Raw genomic sequence first — 13,791 nt, 5'->3', positions numbered from 1 at the left:
CCGGCTTCTTTAAAAAAAGAATAAATCGAGGTGGACACTCGATCGGCCCAATCAATCAAATAAACGGGGTAATAAGATGCCGGGTGGGCACCGGCCAAAGCCCACAAAGCGCCCTCCAGCGCTAGAACACAATAAAGCGCTCCTAAGCGCTATGGCCAAGGATAAAGCGCTCCTACGCGCTAGGGGGAAATCAAGCGCTCTAAAGCGCTAGCAAACAGGCAGAGCGCTCCCAGGCGCTCAGGGGGAAGCTCAGGGCCTCCAGGCGCTAGAAATACAGTTCCAGCGCTCTCCACAGAAAAATGCAGCTCCTCCATGCTGCAAAGGTCCCAGAGCTTCCCAGGGGGGGGGCAAAGCCAAGTCCCCCCATCAGCCCAGGCAGGGCAGAGGGGTCCCCCAGGAGTCCAGGGATCCAGGAGAGTCCATCAGGAGTCCTCCAGGCATCCAGGGGCTGGGCAGCGCCCGCCCCTGGTAGATTCAAGTCAGAAACAAGAAGAAGACAAGAACATTTTGGAAGGGGACACAGCCCCTTCTTATACACAGAAAATCCTTTGAAGCCCTTTGAAGTCTTTGTGTAAGCAGGCCCTGATCCCTGGGTGTGTCTGGTTTCCCTCTCCTGTCAGCCTCCGGTCAGAGGTGACAGTGGGCCATCAGGAGGGAGAGCCAGCATGGTGGGCAGGCAGACACAGCCCGGCACCATCTCCTCCCACTTCCCTGATAGCAGATGAGGCTTTTCATCCTTGGGATGGCTCCGACCCCCTCCGGGGGCCCTGCAGCCCCTGTCCCACTCAAACCAGACAGTAAATCCACAAGCAGGCCCAGGCACTCCTGGGCCAGGCTCATCACCCAATCACGTGCCAGCAGACTTACTACACAAATATGCCAACTTCTAAAAGTGGCGCTTCTAGACTAGACACAGCCATGCCGCATATACCATTATGCAGCACTCATTCTCACGAGTTCACACATATCAAACTCGACCCTGCACTCCCCACGCATCAGGAATCTACCATGGGCATACATATTCCCCATTCATTCCTATGGGAGGGCAGGCCACTTACCACACATACACAGAGAGCACACGCACTTTACACTGTACCACAGTGAAAAAGTGTGCAGAGGCCTAAAATCACCAATCCAGGTTCCAGAAACAGGCTAGGAAAAAGCAAAAAGTCTCGGGGTGAACCTGCCCAAAGGACCGGGTCCAACAGTTTAGAACTATTGTTTTTCCCAAATGATGAAAACGCCTCCTTCTTTCCTCACTCTGACTTTCATCTTTGTGAGAGGAAGACCTTTTGTGATCACTGAGCAATGGCTTCATTAGTAGCTTCAGCTGGTGCTTCCCCACCACCTCCACCACCTCCAAGGAAGAGAGGACCACCTGCTGAAGTTATCATTCAGCAAGAAGAGGAAGAAGAGGAAGAAGAGGAAGAGCAGGAAGAGAGGCAGTTTTTGCGTGAGGAGCCCAGGAGGTCTCATTTGAAAGAAAACTTTATTTGGCAATTTTTTAAATATCCCCGGGGCCAAAAAAAAGTCAATGCCCGGTACGTAACTTGCCTGATATGTAAGAAGAATTTGTCCAGAGGGACAGATAAGAAGTACAGTTACGGCAATTATACAATGCATCGCCATATGGAGAGGTGACACCCTATCAACTACAGTGCTGCGCAGTTACGACCAGCAAGATAATACCCCTTCTGTTGCCAGAAGATCAGTTTTACAGGAAGTGACGGGACCAGAGGCGAGGGAGATGGTCCCAAATATACAGATGAGGTTCGGGGAAGTGAAACAAGTGTGCGTGCGTTGCGGTCAGTTGATTTGCTACAGAGAAAGTAGCATCAATCTAATCAACAGAGCTATCGACAATCATGATTGTCCGAAACGCCACAGACAATAAATTCTTTTTTTTTGTTGCTCCTGTTGAGCCCTTTACAATGAATCATTTTCGTTTCCCCCCCAAAAAACCCCAAAAAAATATAAAACCGTTCAAAAAATACAAAAAAAGTAAAAAAATGTTCAGAAAAATATTAAAAAAATATAAAACAACAAAAATATTTTAAAAAAAGTTCTTTTCAGAACTACCTCCCCTTTATAAAAAAATTGGTAGAATGTTTAGCACTCTGCCAACCTCTATTTTTTAAGTTCGCGTCCCGGTTCGCTCGCCGGTACGCGAACCGGGAGCGAACCCAAAATTTTTGTTAAAAAAAAAAGAAGAGTAAGTATAAGGGAAGGAAACAGAGAGTAATGTTAAAAGAAAGACAGCTATAGAGACTAAACCAAAGATACTGTTTAATAGATCTATTTACCGAAGAAAAGATGGAAGAGGGTATAATTGTGAAAAACAAAATAGATAAGGAAGTGAAAGAAAAAAAGGAGAGTAGAAGAATAACAAACAAGAGTTTCTTAGAGAATGTGACTGAATGATCAAATTAAGATTAAAACATTGGAATAACAGAGAGAAAAAACAGAATGCAGAAAAGAAGAAGTAACAGAAAAGGAATGATTGAAACAGCAAAGAAATGTAAATAACATAGGGGCATATTATCAACATAGGCGATAAAAGTTTCGCTGCTTTTATCGGCAGAAATCTGCCGCTAAAGCCGCTTTTGCAGCAGAAAACTGCCGCTAAAGCCACTTTTGCAGCAGTTTTCTGCCGATAAAAGCATCGATAATTTTATCACCTGTGTTGATAATATGCCCCTTAGTGTGTTTGAACTACAGGAAGAAAGCATAATGAACAAGTAGTGAAAGAGTGATGAGTCAGAGATAGTGAGAGTAATAGAGACGGAGTGAGTGAACAGGAGTGAGGAACTATGAGAAGAGAGGGACTGAGAAAAAGAGTGGAAGGAGTAGAGTAATTAAGTAATAGAGAAAGGAATGAGGGAAGTAGCAAAGGCAGGAAAGTGAGGGTTAAAGAAATGAAGCAGTCGAACTAATAGAAGTTAAATGTGATAGAAATGTAACGAAAAGAGTACAAAACATTTACCTTATAATTGTCGTTAACTTAGTCACTTGTTATTTTTATACTTTCAATCTGTGAAAGACAGAACAAACATTTGAAAAATATTAAAACATGTATTTAAAAATTAGAAAAGACAAGGGAAAAGATTGAAGGAAAAACAGTTTTTCAACAACTTTGACACTTACAGAAGCCTCTGCTTCTCCAGGCCACTTACACAGTCCTAAAAATATACATTTTAAAGTAACAGTATCTTGATGCAGATGAAGTGAGGCCTATCTTGCAACATGGTGCATCTTTTGCACTGCTACTGTCTCACAAAAGTGATGCAACAGCAGCGCAAAAGAGGCGCACAGCCATCATAAAACTGTACCTAACATTTTAAATGATTGGTTCAGGATGACGATAAGGTGTGGCCTATCCAGAGGTTTGTTTGAGGTGAGGCCTACTCAGGGTTGCAGATTAAATTTAGAGTTGTTGAAGAGTACAGAGGAGATAATACATTTGCAGGCCTACCAATGAAGTGAGTCATGTCCACTGCACTCTTGAACAAAGGCCAAACCTCCTCTGTTTCCCTGGACAGACCTAAACTTGATCTGCACAATGTGATTCGTAATGTTAGGAAACACAGGTGATGTAATTGAAAAACGTGCAATTTCTTTTGCTCATTTCACAATCACATCACTTGTGTTTCCTTTGCTTAGGTATCTCATTGTGCAGATGTAGTCCAGCATATGAAAGAGTACGCAGAAGTGCAGCACTGCATGCAACAACTTTGACACTTACTGAAGCCTCAGCTTCTGCATGCCCCCTACACAGTCTTAATTATATACATTTTAAACTGATGGTATCTTGCTGGAGATGAACTGAGGCCTATCTTGCAACATGGTGCATCTTTTACACTGGTGCTACGTCACAAAAGTGACGGAACAGCGGCGCAAAAGAGGCGCACGGCCATCATAAATCTGAACTTAACATTTTAAATGATTGTTTCTAAATGCTGATAAGGTGTGGCCTATCCAGAGATTTGTTTCAGGTAAGTTCTACTCAGGGTTGCAGATGAAATTTAGGCTTCTTGAAGAGTACAGAGGAGATTATACATGTGCAGGCCTACCACCGAAGTGAGTCATGTCCACTGCACTCTTGAACAAATGTCAGACCTCCTCTGTCTCCTGGAACAGGCCTAAACCTCATCTACACAATGTGATGTGTAATGTTAAGAAACACAGGTAATTTAATTGAAAAACGTGCAATTTTTTTTGCTCATTCCACAATCACATCACCTGTGTTTCCTTTGCTTAGGTATCTCATTGTGCAGATGTAGTCTATCATATGAAAGACTACGTAGAATGTGAGCACTGTATGCAACAACTTTGACACTTACAGAAGCCTCAGCTTCTCCATGCCTACTACACAGTTCTAAATGTATATCATAAATACAAAAAGTACAGAATTAATTATACATGTTAAATGGTTTATTTTTGCTGTTCTCAGAATTTATCAAATTTCACTAAAAACAGTGACTTGAAGGTATTCATCATATAACAGCGGGGAAAAAAAAACACAATCAAAATGATTGTGTTTAAAAAACCCACATAACATAACCAATCAGAAATCAGAACTCCTCAAAAGTAACTTACTTTCCATAACGTCGAAGGATGTCCTATGAACAGCTTACACTCTGTTGTGCTGTTATTATTTTCAGCCCGCCACTTTCTGAAAGAAAAGCTCCATCGTTTTGAAAAATATGTTACATACAATAAATGACTTCTCGCTCTCTACCACACGTTTCCACAAGGCCAAATCGTGTAAGAGCCATTTATAACTCTTGGAATTCTTCTAAGCAAATCCCGTCATTTTGTATTTCCGCAACTTTCAGAAAGAAAACGTTCAAGATCACTTTCACAATCCTGGACTAGTAATATCTTACCCTTCTTGCTCACTCATGTTCTACATTTCCTATGACACTGATACTGCTTACTATGAAGCAGACTTACACTACCTCTATGACTACTACAATTATTTAATTCTCTACATCACTTTTAATCACAAAGCAATTTAAAAGAGTAGATAAAATTATATCAACCCCTAGAATCATTATATGCCAGTTACCTACCCTAAATTCTCTTTTCTGAAAACAGAAAGTAAGAATATTTTTAAGTAAAAAGGCAACATTGTATCGTAGTCAAATGGGAATAATTTCCGAAACAGCAGCTTTTTTTACATTTTCAATAAGCTGTGTAATAAGCGGATCTTGTCAAAGGACCATCATGTCATATAATAGCTGCAGTTACAAATGTTCTTCCTAAAATCAACGACTGTGTAGCCACAACATTTGTAATTAAAGTTGAAGACTTACTTTCATCAGGTTTATATAGTTGGAATTTTAAAATGACATTATAACCAAAAGTTTGGACAAATAATCTAGACAGCATTGCAGACTTACATTACCTCTACTCCATGTTTTGATTGGCTGCTTGAATTAGCTTATAAAAAGAAACAGTTTTTCTGAACTCATTCAAAGTGCAGTTATTTTTCCATGACGTCAAGTGTTATGGTAAGAACACCGTTTGCTTTGGGAAATACTCTGTTGTCCTTTAACTAATCCGTGCCCACCACTTTCTGTAAGAAAACCTTCTTTTTTTCCAGGAACTATTTAAAACTGAAAAATAACTTTTGACTCTGTACTACACTTATCCTCAAGGCCAAATTGTGTAGGAGCCATTAGAACCTCTTGAAATTCCTCAGAGCAAATCCCGAGATTCCTTCCCTAAAATTTTGGTTTTAAAAACACCAGGTAAGAATTTTTAAGGTCAAAAGGCAATTTTTTTTTGAAAGTTAAAACAGAATCATTGCAGAATGACCAGCCATTTCTAGACTTTAAATAAGCTGTGTAATGTCCTGATGTTATTGAAGGACCGTCATGATATATAATTGCTGCAGTTACAAAAGTCCTTCCTGATATTGACAACTGCGAAGCCACAACATTTTTTATTAAAGTTGTCAATTTTGTTCCATCAGGCCTACATCGTTGGAACATTAAAATGACATACTGGCCATATGTTCGTATAAATAATGTTGACAACATTTCAGATTTACATTGGCTACACTCCATGTTGTGATCAGCTGCTTTTACTAGCTTATTAAAGGACACTGATTTACTGTCTGGCAAAGTTAAATATATAAATTTTTCTGAGTCTACACTAGTAGTACTTGATACCCTACAGTTCTCGCAGTCATGCTGCCATTGATAAGAAAGCCCAAACAGGTGATCTACATCTACACCTTCATCATGCAATACATCAAGCATATACATTAAAAACTCCTGACAATCTTGCTGAATATTTTGAGAGAATTGTGTTTGACCTGAACATCTGTCTAACAAATTTCGAATTTCAGACACACTTTCTATTTTTGTTCTATCAGTGCTACATTTCTCTAACACAGAATTCAACAAACTGCAAAATCTTTGATCCGAATTGACCACAATCTCTTCTTTTACATTTTCTAGAGAAAACAAAACATTAACCACTACATTAGCATAGCAGTTGACACCAGACCTATTTTTAAATTGAAAACCAACAACATCTTCAACAGAATCCATTTTCTTTCTGCTTATAATTTCGGGTTCATCGACTTTTCGTCTTTTTGCTACAACCTCCCTACTATTGGTCACATTTCTTCGTTTCCGGCCTACCACACGTTTCTCAAACAAAGGATATTGAGGCAAATGTGGCACATACTCTCTTCTTAACCTATTGTATTCCTTAACACAATCTAGATCCGCACAAATGTTTGTGACATCACACTCAATCAAGTACAATCCCGATAAAGTTCTAACTCGTGACAATGCCACATATGCCATACCCTCCTTGAACACAGAACTGCCAATACTCACCAATGCACTGTCTACACTTAAACCTTGCGATTTATGGATTGTCACCGCATATGCCAAGCAAACAGGAAACTGCTTACGGCGAACATATAAGTCTTTTACAAGCAAAAACCTAGCAGAGCAACGACCAATTAGCTGTACTTCCTCAATGCCATCAAATTTAATTTTTAAAAATTCAATTCCATCCCTATTTCTGTATTTCACAAAATCAACAACATTACCCATTGATCCATTTACCAGACCTCTTTCAACATGTAAATTCCTTCTTAAAATTATACGGCAATTTAAGCACACATTCAGAGTCTTTTCAAAACCTGCAGTTTTAGATATAGTCTTCTCTAATGAATCCAATTTTGATTTCAAATTCTCAGACAAAATAATTGTTGATCCCATATGCTCTACTCTGTCAATAGCTTCCAGTTTCACAATCTCTTGGTTTTCTAAATGCAACATTTTGTTGTTGAAGATGGCACATTCTGCAAGAGTTGGCATCGAACATATTCCAGATTTCTTCTCAGTAATTTTCTGAAAAATATTCTCAGGCACAATGTCTTGTTCTGGATACAAATTTGACAGTAATCGTGCATGTAAAGCTTCTTTCCCATGCTCGGTCACTTTTCCGATTCTAACATCTTGTAGAATATTCTTGTAATCTTCATCCTTCGCCTGACGCATATTTTCACGCAGTTCAGCATAATTGAAGTTTAACCATATATTAACGTTGCCAATGCTCCCTAGGCACTTCCTGGTATCTTCATGCGTGAGCATTTTGAACACAGGTTGTCCTTTTACTGGTGTCAGCTGCAGAAGATCACCGAAAACAATGATGTGTTTGCCACCAAATAACACATCATACTCTGTTTTGAGAACTTCTTGCATTCTCAAATGCACAAAGGCAAGCATGAGATTGGAAACCATGCTTACTTCGTCAATGATAAGAAGTTTCATTTTCTTCAAGACTCTTGAAACTTCACAACAAGCATCTCCAGATAACTTGTGGTATTGTAATTTGTTATCATGCTCCACTGGCAGCATCAGTAGACGATGCAAAGTAATACCTTTAATGTTATGTGCTGCCAGTCCAGTTGGAGCAGTGACAACACAAGACAGCGATGACTCAGTCCTTTTCTGCAAATAACATGAAATTGCTTTAATGAGGAAACTTTTTCCAGTTCCCGCTTCTCCACTCACGTACAGTCGGACAGGCTTCAACGACGTACATGAGCACTCTTTCTTCTCATGACTTAATCCATGATCAATTTGGTTGGTAACTTCGTCATATATTTTCCTCTGCTCAACGTTGAGTTGTCTTTCCAAGTCTTCTAAGTTAACCGCATCCTCCTGAGCATTTGCCATGGCTCTTTCCACTTCAATCATGGCAGTGGCAGCTTCATTTTCGATAACTGGTCCTCCTAGTGGATCCTGACTCAATGAAACAGAACTCTGACTGTCCTGAGAATTGTCTCTAGCAATCTCGGCTGCAATCGTTGCTTCCTGCTCGATTTCCGCATTCAACATTTCTAGATATTTGAGAAAAACAGGACATTCTATGGTCTCCTTGGCGGCATTGAAAGAGTCTTTGTAACAGAGGAAATCTCCAAGCAGTTCCTCTTCTGCACGCCAAGGCTTGAAAAGTTGCAAAAGTGCTAAATAGAAAAACTCTTTTTTTTCAGGAGATTCGCCACTCAATTTTTGATGGTTTACCAAGTGGCATTTTCTTTGCTTGACCAGACATCCCTCACTTCCAATTACAGCATACACTCCTTTATCAATATCTTCTTTGATGTTCCTCTTGAATATGTAATTTTGTAGAACCTCATACAGACAAACATTCTGGAGGTGACTGCTTCTATTTGGATAATATGTATCCAACATGTTGGTCTTCAAAATATCGGTACTGTTTGGCTCCTTTTCCGCCAAATACTCAATTTCCCGCACAGGTTTCAGAACTCGATTACGCGTTGCAGCAAGACCAAGACTCGCCCAAACGATACTCCTGGATTTGGCATAGAGACTTGCTGAAGACAACCGGTTAGAACATTCGTAAGCTCCGATTTCTCGATGTGACAACATCTTCAGACTGAAACTGTACAACTTCTTACTGAGGCTCTTTTCATGGGAAATGTCCTCCCACATATCCTTCAATTCTGTCTTTTCTTTTTTGGTGATGTAAGATGTCACATACCGAGCCACAGCCATACAGTTATCAGCCACGAACTGTATATCCATGTTAGCATTCCACATGGACAAAATCACTGGGTTGTAGTCGTTGATGTACTTGGACTCTTCATTCCTTTTCAAATTGTATGTGTTTTTAGGTGATTTCTTCATCACATTATGTCGCAGCGAAGACATCAAACTGTTCACTCTTCCTTTAGAAATCACCGGTCGTGGAAAGGCGAAACGACATTTGGTGTAGAACTTGTCCTTGTTTCTGAATTTACGACGACAGTACTTTCCACAACGATGGCTTTGGAAGCGTAGAACTTGTTCTCTTAGGCTTTTGTCCTCCTTTGCGTTTGGAACAGCACATGTAGAATACTGTTCTATGAAACTCATCACTAAGTCTTCTGGATCTGTTCCAAATGTAGGTGCATCCTTGATCCACAGCAGCATATGTATATGAGGAGCACCTCTTGCTTGGTACTCCTTTCTCCAGAAGAAATCCAACACCTCTCCAAGAGGTGGATTTTTCTTGTTCATGATGAAAGACATCATAGCTTCAAATCTATGATTGAAGTACCTGCATACATTCACTGGATCCAAAGAGCACAGTTCTCTGGGTGTCTAGAATTCGATATTTTCAATGTTTCCATTTGCCTCTCGTAGAAATTCAAGCAAGTCTTCCCAGCCATACTCGGCACAGCTGAGAGTGAGGAACCATGTGGGAGTTCCTAAGTTCCTCAGCATACATTTTAAATCACCATGACGACGGTACCAGTACTCATTAGTACCACGCTGACACGCCATGAGATTAATCAGGTGAGAATCCAAAATACTGTCTTGCACATTGACTTTATCCATAAAGTCACTTGCCGAGATGTTTTGCATCTGTATACCACTTTTCAAGATGTGGTTCACTGCATATGACAGTCCAGACAGATCGCTTTCAAACAGGAGATGAAACAAATAGGGAATGCATTGTCGAAACCTAGGATCTTCTGCATACAATCGTAAAGTCCGGTATTCAGAAGCAGGAATTTGATGAGGTCGCTCATCATATCTTCCTCCTTGACCTGTTGGAAATAGCTGTGGGAAACACCGAGCTTCCAAACTTTCCTCCCAAACACTAATGGGACTCCCTTTGGCTTGTTTCATTTGAAACAACTCAATAGCATTCCCCATGACTTCCTTGGAATGCAAAGGATGAACACTATAATGTTCATATATTTCTTCACTTTTAGAGGGTTCTACTTTCTCAATTTGACCAGCACACAAATCGCTATCCTCTTCTTCACTTACTTCCTCTTCTGCAACATATACATTCTTATAGTACTTATTGCTTTTTTTCAAATACAATGTTGCCTTTTTGACTTTCCTAACATCCACTAAATCTTGCCATATTTTCTTACTCTTTGTCGGAACCCCATTAACTAAGATAACCAGAGATTCCTCTTCCACTTTTTCTACTCCAATTGTATTAATGTTTTTCTTCAAATCTAGAGGCAAATAAACAACTCTTCCCTTTAATCCTCTCTGTAAATCTGATGGAGGCAATTTCCCTGTCTTTGGCTCCATTCTTACAATAGCCTGAAAGGGATGGATACTTTGAATCAAAATAGATTCATAAGTATTTAAATCCTTCAATTCAGAAGGAATCTCAACCAATTCCAGATTATTATGAACCGCTCTAGCAGGCATCCGGTTTTGATTTAATTTGTTACAACAATATGTACACACACGTTGATCCAATCCCAAATCAAAACAATTTTCTACCATCAAGTATGTTGCGAAATCCTTCCATTCACTATTATTTTGCCTTTCACTTTTCGCATATAAATCCACTAACTTAGTCTGAATCTTATAATTAGGGCGTCGACAACACACACAAGTGAAATTAGGCCTCTCACTTGATTTCACCTGAAACGTGGCAATTTCCTTCTGAAAATTATCTGTACTGGAAACCTGTACACTATCTTCCACATTACCCTCTTCTTCTGGGTTAATTTCAACATTCTCCTCTTTACTTCCAAAGTAACAAAACTCAATTTCTTCACAAATATTCTTCACATCTATTTCAGAACCATGCAAAAGAGCAGTGCATAATTGTTTAAGCATAATTGCTGGACTCTTAGCATAATACAACATTCTAACTAATTTCCTCACTTTATTATGATGCACTGCTAGCATCCTGAAATGATGAAAAACACTCTGGCATACTCTCCTGGAAAGACAAGCCAGTGAATGACCATGCAAACCTGTCACTTCTCTCACTCTGCAAGGATCTAATTCTTGGAACATCATCATTTTCTGCTTCAAACTTTTCTTATTAAATGTCCGTACAAAATCACAAAGCAAATTGATGGAATCCTGTCGCACACTGCAAATACTACTACACTTCCAGGTGTACACAGGTCCCTTAGGACGTCTTCCTAAAACCTCATTACCTAACACCTCTTCTGCCTCTGTTGTCACAAGTTTTTCTTTTTCAACTGGATAACCATCTTTCACCTCATAAGCTCGACCACTGGTGTCAACTGCATGCACCAAATCATTATCCTGGAAATAACTCTCCTCATTAAAAAATGCCTCACAACTTGAACTATGCATCCATTCTCCTGAAAAAACTTCACAAAAATTACTACGATTAACTGTTTTCTTCCATCTACTATTTCTTTTCAAATCATAAATTGCCTTGTTTAGCTTCCTAATTCTATTGATTATCAAAATAAATAACTTTCGCTTAATTTCAAATGCCTGATCAATAACTTTCTCAACTTTTTTTTTCTCTTATAAAAAACCACTTTCTTTTGACCTTTCTTAATATTTTTTAACAAATTGCCAATTATCCTGTTGCGGAACATTCGTCTACGAATGTCCCTAAACTGTTGTTTCCTTCTACTATCATCCACAGAGTTATCTCCTGCTCTAGCAGTAACATTTTTGATTGGCCTTTCCTTTCCGTTTAAATTGCTTCTCTTTTTCTGGACTAAAACATTTTCTGTAGTACTACTTTTTTTCTACAAATGTTTCTTATGAATGATTTCGTTGTCTTACCCGGAGCTTTCTTGGTGACCTGACAAGTTTTTATTGTAGAGGACTGCTGCAACAAGTTTTTAAGCTGCTGTCTTTGACGTTTTGTAGCCTTTCGGATTCTACCCTTAGACGGCATTCTCTAATTTCGAAATGATCTCCAGTTGAATCTGTGGTACAATATAATAAAAAATGTTATTAACCACTATTACCAAACAGTAAATCAATAACAGTCGTCAAAAATTTAACACACTACTTTTCATTTTTACATAGAATAATTTTTAGTGCATTGGCAAATTTAGTAGTTACAAATAGTAGCAAAGAAATGGAATGCTTCTACATTTTACCTGTGCTGTTTTATATGTGAATCTGAACTAATTTTATGAGCATATTTGAGTATTTTATTAAAGACACTAAACACAAGCTGTTTTTGAAGTTGTGTTTAATTTTAAATGAAACGGTTTACATGTTTACTTTTCATTTCCAGTAACTTTTAAAAATAAATGTTTATAGTTCCATAGGCTCAAGCAGGTCAGCTTCCCAGCCTATGTCATACAATTCTGACAAATCGGCATCCTCATCATGTTCTTCATCATCCTCAGGATTTAAAACATCCAAGGGATCTACTTCCACTGATGTTTCAATCACAATTTCAATGATAATATCGAGATCAACGGATTGCTCATTATCACTCATGGTTGATGTTGTCGTTATCTTTAAAGAAAGAGAACAACAATGAGATGTTGCAGAGTAAGAGACAAATCTCAGAGACTATAATAGTAAAATTGTTTAACAAGAGTAACATTTTGCAGCTATTATTTAGCCATGTCCAGCGATGCTGAGGAGGTGAGGCCTATGTCCAAGTTTTCAGTGAACAGGACTCATCTCTTCTTAACCTTGGATAAGCCTCACCGACTCTGTGTCCCCTGCTCATACTTAAATGTAAAGGGGCAGATTTATGTTAACTGGCGCATCCCCACGGATGCACCAGTTAATGTGCACCGCTGCTCTGCCACCCATGGTGTGCTGCATTTACAATGTGGAGCACCATTGAGTAAAAACAGCACAGATGCGTCACGCATCTGTGCTGCAAAAGCAGCACATTGCAGGAATCACGTCGTAAGCGCGACATGTCTACTGCAATGCACAGGAGCAAGCCACACATTGCATGGTGCATCACTCCTTATGCCTGTTTCAAACAGGCGTAAGGATTTGATTCAGCAATGCTATAAAGCTGACTCAGTGAAATCTTCTAAATTTCACTGTGTTAGTTTTACAGGGCTTTCATGCAAATTAATGGCCACCCTGCAACAAAACGCCTATATGAAACCTGACGCAGGTTTCATGTGGCACAGGACTTTACAGCATGACACATCTGCCTAGATACATCAAGTTGTAAATATGTCGCAATATAGCGCATCTTTTGCGCCGCCGCTACGTCACAAAAGTGATGCACAGCGGCGCAAGAGAGGCACACACCTATCATAAATCTGTCCCTAACATTTTAAATGATTGATTCAGGATGACGATAAGGTGTGCCCTATCCAGAGGTTTGTTTGAGGTGAGGCCTACTCAGGGTTGCAGATGAAATTTACGCTTGTTGAAGAGTACAGAGGAGATAATACATGTTCAGGCCTACCAATGAAGTGATTCATGTCCACTTCACTCTTGAACAAAGGCCAGACCTCTTCTGTGTCCGTGGACAGGCCTAAACCTCATCTGCACAATGTCATTCGTAAAGTTAGGA

Source organism: Lissotriton helveticus, chromosome 6 (genome assembly GCF_964261635.1).
Source record: "Lissotriton helveticus chromosome 6, aLisHel1.1, whole genome shotgun sequence".
NCBI classification, from domain to species: domain Eukaryota; kingdom Metazoa; phylum Chordata; class Amphibia; order Caudata; family Salamandridae; genus Lissotriton; species Lissotriton helveticus.
Note: the sequence above shows the minus strand (reverse complement) of the source record.